We start from the raw sequence: 12125 nt of genomic DNA on the forward strand, positions 1-12125 counted from the left end.
CAAATGTAGGTGGCACAGTTTACAGTGCCACAGGCCCTTAAGAGTCGGTATTTTACCACCCAATCCTATTGGGTGGTAAAATACCGAATTCAGGTGTGTATGCACATCTGTGCATGCACACCTTTGCAATGTGACACACAGATATGCCCTTAGGGCATGTATGTGTGCCACATGTCACACAAGCCTGTACTTGGGGTACTAGAGGGTGTCAAAGTGACACCCCCTGCACCCTTGCAGGATTCGGTATTTACCGATTGTGTAAATACAGAATCGGTATTTCCCATTGACTCCTATGGGCTTCAAAGCCCATAGGAATCAATGGGAAATAACGATCCAGTATTTACACAATCGGTAAATACCGAATTCTACAGATTCGGTAATTCAGATTTTAAAATTACCTACATCTGCCCCCTTCCCATTTACAGACTCTTAAGTACCGAATCCGTAAAATTCGGTATTTAAGAGTCTGTAAATGGGAATTACCTACATCTAGCCCTTAATGTCATACCTGCTTTTTTCATTTATAGGGCGGACGAAAGGTACGGACCGTGCAAATCAGCTCATACGAACGTAAAGTGTTTAAAACAAGCGCAAGCAGCTTGAAAGGGACGAGCAGCATCCCTATTCATGCAGTAGTTACAGGCGGTGCAAATCTGGAAAGCATCCAGGACAACTTGCTTCAAATGATGGAGCAGGGAAGCCCAATGGCTCAGAATCTAGCTCAGTGAGTTAAGAGCTCACTACTGAAATCAGTGTGCAACCTGCACGTCTTGGGTTCATATGTATCCTCCCTACTCTTGCTCTGCCTTTCCTCTCCCTCTAGCCTATAAAAGAAGTACCATTATTTTGGGCAACAGTGACCGCTACTACTAGTAGTGTTATGAGAGCAAGCACTACACGTATTATTATTGTTAATGATTAGGTGTGCAAACTGAACACGGGACATATTACACACTTGTCAGTTTTCTTTATCTTGATTTAAATATAAATTGACACCAGTGATACGTGCTATTTTTATCGCTTTTATAAGGATGTCTGCTTCTATCCTTTGAATACCCCGCCCCCCCATGACCCACTGTTAGCAACCTTCTTAGTGTGTCATTGACCCCCAGGGCCCACCGTTAGCACCCTTCTTAGTGTCACATTGACCCACAGGACCCACTGTATGAGATTTGTGCCCTTGTGTCTGCTCCATAACCTTTGAATGCCCCCCTCCCCCTGACCCACCGTTATCACCCTTCTTAGTATCAAATTGACCCCCAGGGGCACAGCTCTCTACACCCCTCTCTCTACACCCCTCTCTCTACACCCTCTCTCTTTACACCCCTCTCTCTCTCAACACCCCTCTCTCTCTCAACACCCCTCTCTCTCTCTACACCCCTCTCTCTCTACACCCCTCTCTCTCTACACCCCCTCTCTCTCCACACCCCCCTCTCTCTACACCCCCCTCTCTCCACACCCCTTTCTCTCTACACCCCCTCTCTCTCTATCCCCTCACTCTGCCCCCTCTCTCTACACCCCTTTCTCTCTACACCCCTCTCTCTCTACACCCCTCTCTCTCTACACCCCTCTCTCTCTACACCCCTCTCTTTCTACACCCCTCTCTTTCTACACCCCTCTCTCTACACCCCTCTCTCTGCACCCCTCTCTCTACACCCCCTCTCTACACCCTCTCTACACCCTCTCTCTACAGCCCTCTCTCTGCACCCCACTCTATCTGCACCCCACTCTCTCTGCACCCCACTCTCTCTGCACCCCACTCTCTCTGCACCCCACTCTCTCTGCACCCCACTCTCTCTGCACCCCACTCTCTCTACACCCCTCTCTCTACACCCCTCTCTCTATACCCCTCTCTCTACACCCCACTCACTCTACACCCCTCTCTCTCTACACCCCACTCTCTCTCTACACCCCTCTCTCTACATCCCTCTCTATCTCTACACCTCTCTCTCTACACACCCCTCTCGCTCTACACCCCTCTCTCTCTACACCCCTCTCTCTACACTTCTATCTATCTATCGACCTCACTGTATCTATCTATCTATCTATCTATCTATCTATCTATCTATCTATCTATCTATCTATTTCCCTCATTCTATCTATCTGTCTATCTATCGCCCTCACTCTATCTATCTATCTCCCTCACTCTATCGCCCTCACACTATCTATCTATCTATCTATCAATCACCCTCACTCTATCTATCACCCTCACTCTATCTATTGCCCTCACTATCTATCTGTTGCCCTCACTCTATCTATCTATCGCCTTCACTCTATCGCCCTCACTCTATCTATCTATCGCCCTCACTCTATCTATCGCCCTCACTCTATCTATCGCCCTCACTCTATCTATCATCCCTCACTCTATCTATCTATCTATCTATCTATCTATCTATCTATCTATCTATCTATCTATCTATCTATCTATCTATCTATCTATCTATCTCCCTCACTCTATCTATCTGTCTATCTATCTATCGCCCTCACTCTCTCTATCTATCGCCCTCACTCTATCTATTGCCCTCACTCTCTCTATCTATCGCCCTCACTCTATCTATTGCCCTCTATCTATCACCCTCACTCTATCTATCTATCGCCCTCACTCTATCTATCACCCTCACTCTATCTATCTATCTATCGCCCTCACTCTATCTATCACCCTCACTCCATCCATCGCCCAGTTCGCGCTATATAAAACTTTATAAATAAATAAAATATCTATCTATCGCCCTCACTCTATCTATCTGCCTATCTATCTATCGCTCTCACTCTATCTATCGCCCTCCCTCACTCTATCTATCACCCTCCCTCTATCTATCTATCTATCGCCCTCCCTCTATCGCCCTCCCTTCTTCTATCTATTGCCCTCCCTCCCTTTATCTATTGCCCTCACTCTATCTATCTTTCCTCCTCCCTCTAGCTATCTATCGCCCTCACTCTAACTATCTATCGCACAACAACAGCATCACTCCAGGGCACCACTGAATCACTCAGGGGCACCACAACATCACTATGTGCTACCACAGCATCACTGAACGCCACAGCATCACTTGTCGCCACCACAACATCACTCAGCGCCACCACAGCATCAATCTGTGCAACCATTCAACAACAACTGGTTCAAATATGTTCTCTCAATGTTTCAAGCTTTATTACAAATGTTACAAATGTCACAAACATATTCTTCACAAAAGTTATTTACAAAAGTTTAAGCTATTGCCATTATACATTACAATAACTTTTATTTAAGTATTAATTATAAAAAAAAATGCCTTCGTTATTTGTAATTTCAATACATCTAAGTCACGTAAATACAACACATATTGCATTACAAATGCTATAGGTGTCACATTTGCGAAAGCTAAAACTATTAGCATTGTAAATGACAAAGCTAATAATTTAGCTATTTTCAAAACCAACACATAAATAAAAAATGTGTCATTTACAATACCAATAGCTCAAACTTTCCTAATGCGAGACCTATTGCATTGCAAATGCTTGTTTGATTAGGTCGTTGATCTCGGCGTGTTTCCAGATCTCTGGGAAGGTCGCGGTCTCGAGGGAGAGATTGATGACGTTGCGCAGGTGGGGTGCAATGGAGCTGCTTGCTCTGTTGAAGACGTGGTGCGGGAATGGGTCTGACAGAGAGCCTGAGTGGATTGTGCGCATGGTCTTGATGGGCAAATTTTGCGAATTCACGATCCGCGGATTTGCGAATTCGCGATCCGCAAAATTCACGAATTTTTTTATTTTTGCGTGTTCGCGGGGCGCTTTGCGTGTTCGCGGGGGTTTTTTTTGTGCGAGACCGCGATGCGCGCTTCTGCCCTCTGCCCCACTCGTTCTTGTGCCATTCTGCCCTCCGCCCCACTCGTTGTTGTGCCCTTCTGCCCTCTGCCTCACTTGTTGTTGTGCCCTGCTGCCCTCTGCCCCACTTGTTGCTGTGCCCTTCTGCCCTCTGCCCCACTCTGTGACCTTCTGCCCTCTGCCCCACTCCTGTTTTGTTTTAGAATGGCGCCGGCAAGCTGCCAGCGCCATTCTAAAATAGTTACTAAGTTAGCTTCATCAGGAAGCACTAATAGATAAAATAAAGCAGGTGCTCGAGCACCTGCATTTTATTTATTAGTGCCTCCTGTTGAAGCTAACTTAGTAACTATTTTAGAATGGTGCTGGCAGCTTGCCGGCGCCGTTCTAAAATAGTTACAAGCTTGAAGCTTGAACTTTTGCCCCCCGGATCCGTTCCGCTCGCGGATTTTCGGCAAATTCAAGGGAATTCGCGGATCGCGAATTTGCCGAAAAACCGCGAGCGGAACAGATTTTGCGCCCATGCTTAGTCTTGATGGTGTTATCGATGCTCACGTCATGTTGTATTGAAAAAGTTCATGTTAATTTATCCATCATTAAGAGTACCATATTATCATTATTCCTTTAACAGTAAGCACCTATCAGATTAAGCACTATATTACAAATGTGTAACTCAAAGAGAACTACATTGTATTTTATCTTGGAAATATGTGCACCTATCCATCACAATTATGGCTATGTAATAGCCTGGTCGATATGGCATACATTTATCTCAATTTAAAGAAAGACAAAGTGCTAATGCGCACAAAGTACATGTGTACACTTGGAAAAAGATTAAAAAACATACAGATATCTATGTGAATAAATATTTTTATGTGGGTATGTAGAGACATTTTAAGGGCTTTATTGCCTTACAAAGTATATGTGTGCCTGCAAACTTGTGAGTTTGTAACTGTCCACAAACACTTTCTCTGCCAATTTCCACCCGGGGAACAATTTAAGATTCACTTCTCACAAGAGGTGGAGTAAATTTGTTTCCAGAGTGGGAATAGGAAGGAATTTCGGAGATGGCATAGATGAAGAGATTACTCAACAGTGAAACATGTTTTTCAAATGTTACTTCTCCCACTTGCTACACAATATTTCCAAGCATTTAAACATGTTCAAGGAAAAAAGGGATTCTCAAAAGAAAATGAAGAGTAAGGAAACCCTAGTGCTACTGTGCATAAAGTATATGTGTAGACTTAGAAAAGATTGACTAGCATATAGATTTCTATGTGAGTACATTTACTGGACTTTAGAGCCCATGCTGCTTTGCCTGATTACCGCGCCAAGAGGCGCTGCCGCCATTCTCTCGCACCCAGAGGTGCATAAAGGTGCTCGCAGCTCCCGCTTTGCGGGAACCTCTTTACTGGACTTCGGAGCCCACACTGCTTTGCCTGATTACCCCGCCAGGAGGCGCCGCTGCCATTCTCTTGCGCCCGGAGGCGCATAAAGGTGCTTGCGGCTCCCGCTTAGCGGGCACGGGCCAGGCCAAGGGCGGACCTGTTTGAGCCCGTTAGAGTACGGATGAGGTCGGGCTCACTCACAAAAGCCAGTCATAATCAGAAGGTCATTTCAATTTGACATACAGTTGGTCTAGGGAAAAGTGTTATTAATTGGGAAGGTGGAATTTATTACGTTGCTTTTTTGACCTCCCATCATTTCAGAAGCTTAGTGAGGATGAATTTGCGTGAGGGCAAGGGAAGATCTGCACAGCTGTCTGGCAGCATGGTGGGGACTTTGGATCAGTTTTTAATTAGAGCCAGCTCTGTCCTTGCTCAGGAGATAGCACTGACAGAGCGTCGTGAGTCTCTTGATCTACAAACAGCTAAACGATAGTCTCTGGGCGCCCTGGCTTGTGGTCGTGCCCCTGATTGCTCCTTGGTTGCAGTTCCTGATCTGGGCCTCATGGTAAAACTAACTCCTCTGCCGTACCCTCAGACACTTCACAAAAGTGGATCAGGGAGGGGGCCCACAGAGACAGAAACCAGAAAAAATTAAAAAGATGAATAAAAATGGAGAAACTGTAGCATCGCCATCTCTAACAACGGTGTTTTCACAGCCAAGTTTGCCAAGGGACTCGACTTTAGATCTTCTAGGCGATTCCTCTGACAAAGTCAATGATGTTATGTGGTCCAAATTGGGTAATTTAATTGTATCATCTCTGTCTCCAATAATGCAAAGGCTCTCTAAGGGAAACATCCTTAACAACGCGGTTATTACACCGCAATGCTGTTACATCACGGTCGTTACAACGACCGCATGTAAAAACGCTATGCCATTATAACGCAAGTCTTTACATCGACTGGAGTTGGAATAGTAAATTACCCTTTTTTAATGTTAGCACGCCACCTAGCGCAAGTCGATGTAAAGACTTGCGTTGTAAAGGCATAGCGTGGTAACATGCAGTCGTAACGATTGCGATGTAACAGCACGCGTTGTAATAACACGCGTTGTAACGTCATACATCCCTCTCTAAAATTGAGGAAAGACTAACCGATTTTGAACTGAACGTTATGAATAACCTTTCTAACCTAGAGGGTTTTTTAGCCTCCAGAAATAGGTTAATAGTTAATACATCTAATGAGCTAAGCAACGCAGTACTTGGGAACTCCATTCCTCCTAAATCCCTCGTAACGAGGCAAATACCCTCAACATCGTCGGTACCTGGGAGGAATGAGGATGTTGTGGGTAATCATGATGTTGGTTTAGTGCATGTGGGTGTTAAATGGGTTGAGCCAGGGGTTAATCTTAGTGGCCCTACTCAGGCTAGCTGTTGTAGTCAGGAAGGGGAGGAAAGTGGTCCATGTGTGGGGACTGGGGGTGACGAAGCACCAAGCTTGATATTGGGGCCTCAGCGTCGAAAACCGCAGCAGACGTTTGAGGGTGTGGATCATAGTCTAGCCTTGGAGGGCTCTCAGGTCTTGCATCTTCCTCCAGCTGCTGCCCCTTTGGTATTGATCTTGCGGAATATCCCGGTTCCACAGGAAGGACAGTTAGAAACTACCGATCAGCTGATGGCCAAAACTATGTACTGGCTCACAACTAAATTGAAGCATGTCGGGGTTTGGGATTAGAACATCTGTAATCAGATGATCATGGCTAGACGTTCTGCTTGGATAGGACATTCTAGGAAGGACTTGAGAGAGGACTGCATAGTTGCCAACTTTAACACCTTGGCTGCTAAGGCAATTCCCCTCCTGTGCTGACATTCCATGAATCCCTCTATTCATGACGAGCTCAGCTCGTCATAAGCACAGCTCCAGTGTGCCTCATGACGAGCTGAGCTCGTCATGAGCATGGAAGGGGTTAACAACGAGCAGGTTGTGAGATTTCTACTGGACCGTATTAATTAAGAGGATCATTTCAGTAAGATCTCTCTTTTGCCATTAGGGTTTTTTTTATAGACGCCATTTTATTTGGAAAGGGTGGTCAACACCCCGTGTTTTAAATTACAGGAGAGCACTGCAGGGTCCTACCCAGAGGCCACCCTTTCTAAATCTAGTTAACATATTTGCCACATTGTCCGGTCTAGATGGTTGTGATTGACTACAACCTCTAAGTCCCCCACTGTTGGAGAACATCATCGTTCGGTCTCCCTGCGATTAACTTGCCTACCCAGCTAGATACATTAAACTATGCAGGGAGGAGTATGAGTCAGATAACTAAAGCTAGGGAGGTTAGCACTGATAGTTGCAAGAAAGGGTCTGTCACAGAAGTTGAGACAGATCCTTCTAGCTATCCTCAGTACGAATGCCTTCATATAATGACATGGAATGTTGCTGGGGCTAGGCATAAACTGCAGGATGTAAATTGGCTTACAAGCATCCAACTCTGCAATGTGGTCTTATTACAAGAGACTTGGCTCACAGATATTTTCTTCGTAAACGGGTTCAAGACTATTTCAACAAATGCTATCCCCTCAAAGGCAGGTAGGGCTATAAAAGGGAGCGGACGTGAGGATAGGGGTAATATTTACACCTTTGAAGGAGTAAGATCATCCTCATGTATTGATCACTTTATCACCTCAATAAGCCTTAGGTCCCTAATAGCTGAATGTTTTGTCTCCCCAAGTTTATTGAATGATCATCATCCCTTGCTGATAACCTTAAAATCTCCTGTTTTAAAACAATCAGAAGTAAGTACCCATGCTATGGATATAAAGACACAGGGCGAGAATGGGATCTCAATCAAATGGGCTGCCGTTGACCCAGAAGCTTTTACAAATAGGATCCTATTAAAAATTATTGATCATGTTTTAACCTGCCTTGATAATTCCTCAAATAGTATGGACATAGTTAAGGCTTTTTAAAGTATTTCTACTGCAATTTCTGATCATTTGCGAAAGAATCCTAAAACAGATGTTTTGCATTCCCCAAGATGGTTTGATAATCAATGCTCTAGATTAAATAGAGATTTAAAGTCTGCAATAAAAACCATCTGGCGTAATAGGGAGGAGGACAGTATCCTACGGAAGTCATATAAAGAACCCCTTACCCGAAGAAACTCGGAGATTAGGGATAATGCGTGGGAGAATCTGATCAAAGCTGCCGTTCTTAAAGATTCGGCCCTTTTTGGGAAAACATTGGATCAACCTTTCTTTACAGATGTCCAAACAGTAAAAATGTATATGTTAGTGACCCCAGCGGATTGGTTATTCCACTTTGAAGCAGTTTTTTATGAAACTGATCAGGGTTTTTTAAATAAAGAGGATAAATCCGTCATAATCTTAAAAAACACCAAAATAGGGAGTATCAGTCAAGAAGAAATTGTAACAGCCCTAAGGATTGGGCTAGTGGCATAGCGGCTGGCCCCGACGGAGTCCCAATTGATATATTTAAATATAATATGGATTTTTGGGTACCCGTTGTGTACATATTTTTTAATGCAACAATTGATGGGGTGGTACCTGCCACTTGGGCAGAGAGTCTGATAGTCCCCATTTTCAAAAAGTGGAATAGGAGTAGTGCCAATTGCTATTGCCCAATATCTTTGCTTGGCTCTTCTTCTAAAGTAATGGCAAGAATGCTGTTGGCCAGGCTAGAGCAATGGGTAGAAGAAAAGAACATCTTATCTGTAGCTCAGTATGGCTTCAGACGAGGTGTTGGGGTGGTCGAACAGTTTCTGAGCTTAGAACTAATAGGGGAACTTTACCTGTTGCTTGTACTTGCTCCTGAGGGCCGGGCATTGCTCTACTTCATCATCTTGGCCGGGCTTGGCTCCGCCGAGCCCCGCATTCCTGTGGCAGCACCTGTGGGCAGGGGCTTTGCTCCACTCGCTCCTCCGGCCGGGCTTGGCTCCGCCGGGCCCCTTCCACTCCTGTGACTACACCTCCCAGCAGCCCCACTAACGACCAGGACGCCGCGTACGTCACACGGAAGCGCCAAGAGGCGCATTAAGGCTCCCTTGGTGCCGAGTCCGGGGGGAACTTTACCTGTTGCTTGTACTCGCTCCTGAGGGCCGGGCATTGCTCTGCTTCATCATCTTGGCCGGGCTTGGCTCCGCCGAGCCCCGCATTCCTGTGGCAGCACCAGTGGGCCGGGCTTTGCTCCGCTCGCTACTCCGGCCCGGCTTGGCTATGCCGGGCCCCTTCCACTCCTGTGACTATGCCTCCCAGCAGCCCCACTAGCGGCCAGGACGCCGCGGACGTCACACGGAAGAGCCAGGAGGCGCATAAAGGCTCCCTTGGTGCCGAGTCCGGGGGGAACTTTACCTGTTGCTTGTACTCGCTCCTGAGGGCCGGGCATTGCTCTGCTTCATCATCTTGGCTGGGATTGGCTCCGCCGAGCCCCGCATTCCTGTGGCAGCACCTGTGGGCCGGGCTTTGCTCCACTCGCTCCTCCGGCCGGGCTTGGCTCCGCCGGGCCCTTTCCACTCCTGTGACTACACCTCCCAGCAGCCCCACTAGTGGCCAGGATGCCGCGGACGTCACACGGAAGCGCCAGGAGGCGCATAAAGGCTCCCTTGGTGCCGAGTCCGGGGGGAACTTTACCTGTTGCTTGTACTCGCTCCTGAGGGCCGGGCATTGCTCTGCTTCATCATCTTGGCCGGGCTTGGCTCTGCCGAGCCCCGCATTCCTGTGGCAGCACCTGTGGGCCGGGCTTTGCTCCACTCGCTCCTCCGGCCGGGCTTGGCTCCGCCGGGCCCCTTCCACTCCTGTGACTACACCTCCCAGCAGCCCCACTAGAGGCCAGGACGCCGTGGACGTCACACGGAAGCACCAGGAGGCGCATAAAGGATCCCTTGGAACCTCATCCCGCGGGACGCGCGCGATAACGCGCCGGGAGAAGTCCGGGACAAGGGCGGGGCCATCTGCAGCCGTCCTAGGCAGACCGGGGCAGGGCAGGGCCCCGCCCCTTACATGTGAGAACTTGAACCACCCATATAAAAAAAAAGGTACTATGCTTGTTCGTCAAGTTGACTGCTCCCTGATACACAAGATAGTGTTGGGCCACCTTCGAGTTGTTGGATATTATCCCATTTACCAGGGAAAGTTGTAGCTAGCAATGGGTAAAAGGAAGGTAATGGAGGGGGGGGGGGAGCACTTGCCATTACAACAAAAAAAAGGAAGAAGTCAAAAAAGTCGCTACATGCTGCCGCTAATTGTGTTATGTCAAGCATCGAATCTATTGTTGAAGATTTTGAGGACATTCTATTGACGGCCCCATCCTTAAGAAATGTGGATAAACCTGATCCCCTGGTCGACGGTTTACTGCAGATAAAGAGCAAAGTGATCCCAGCTATTTTTTCTAAAAGATCAACATCCAAGTGCTCAGTAGATGATATGCATTCTAACCCTGCTTGCCCCATTGAGGTAAATGTTACAGAGGCATTAAGAGGGACAAACATGAGTGCTAATGCCGAACTTCCAGCTATATCAACTGGGAATATAGACAGGTCCTCGCAGGTGATAGCATGTGAAATGGGCATCACTTGTACTAATCGCTTTTCAGTGTTGGAAGGGGAATCCAGGGAATTAAGTGAGGTCTTATCACAAGGGCTGGGGGGGACTGTGGAGGCTGTGAATAGTCCAGGTGAATTCTCCAGATGTTTGAATTTTAATAATTTAATCATGATGAAAACGGAAAGCCTGGAAAGGGATATAGCTATTATTAAGAAATTCATGATGGACTTTACAAAACGGGAGGAACTACACATAACAAACACTCTACACCCAGTGTTAGTGTCCAACCCGGTAAAACCCCCTATCTTGCGATCGGCCCCACCAAACCAAACAGCAGGAGCGGCCCTATCTAAACCCAATACACGAACAGCTCCATTATGTGTCTCCAAAACTGTAGTAGAGTTACGACCCAAAATCCCAGCTCATAACCCCCTAGCTAAAATGCCCGCCAGGCAAAACACCTCGGGCTCATATGCCGAAGTAGCAAAATTGAGGGGGTCAATATCACAATGCAGGGTCCTGCAGGGGGATAATAAATATTATAGTGACATGGTTGAAACAACTAATTGGAGTAACAAACAGATAAACACACCATACAGATCCCCTTGTGGTATTGTCTACATGACCGGGGTCACCAAGCTTGGAGCTGCTAACACTTATGAGAACAGTGAATCCATACGCAATAAAGCCATTCACGAGCTTCGCCACGTGAGAGGGTGCAGATCAGTCATTAGGGAGGATATGATTAATGTTAAAAGAATTTCCTTGCGTAGTTCATCAACAGACTGTATTGAGATACAGTTTGGTAACATAGCAATTGCAGAGAACCTAGTAGCCCTAGAGTATAGGACATGCCCCCCTAGGAATTGTAACATACAAATCAGACACGCACCTCTATGGTCTAAATCTAGGCTCAAGGACGCATCGGGTCTAAACAACATAGACTGACCATTAAAGGATAACTATCTGAATAGTGTAAGACAAACACACAATATGTGCAAGCCCGAGCGTCAGACCAATTCCACCACAAGCCTTATAGATATGGCGGCTATGAAGATTAATGATGAGGTTGTTCCTCGGGGGAAGAAAGGTCTAATGAAGTGGTCAACGCTCAATATCCCCTAACAACAGCAGTTGTAAGACTAGCTTCAGAAGTAGTTCTCACAGAGAGGGTTACAAACACAAACATGATTAAATTGTTTTCCTGGAACATAGCGGGGCTTCAAAAAAATATGGCAAATCCAGAATGGAACCAATTCATAGATACGTTCGACATCTGTATGTTCCAGGAAACATGGAGCATGTCTCCCCTATATAAATGCGGATATTCCACCCACTTTATTCCGGCAATTAGTTCAGGGAGAGGTCGCCCATCGGG

Source organism: Lissotriton vulgaris, chromosome 6 (assembly GCF_964263255.1).
Source record: "Lissotriton vulgaris chromosome 6, aLisVul1.2, whole genome shotgun sequence".
Taxonomy (NCBI): Eukaryota; Metazoa; Chordata; class Amphibia; order Caudata; family Salamandridae; genus Lissotriton; species Lissotriton vulgaris.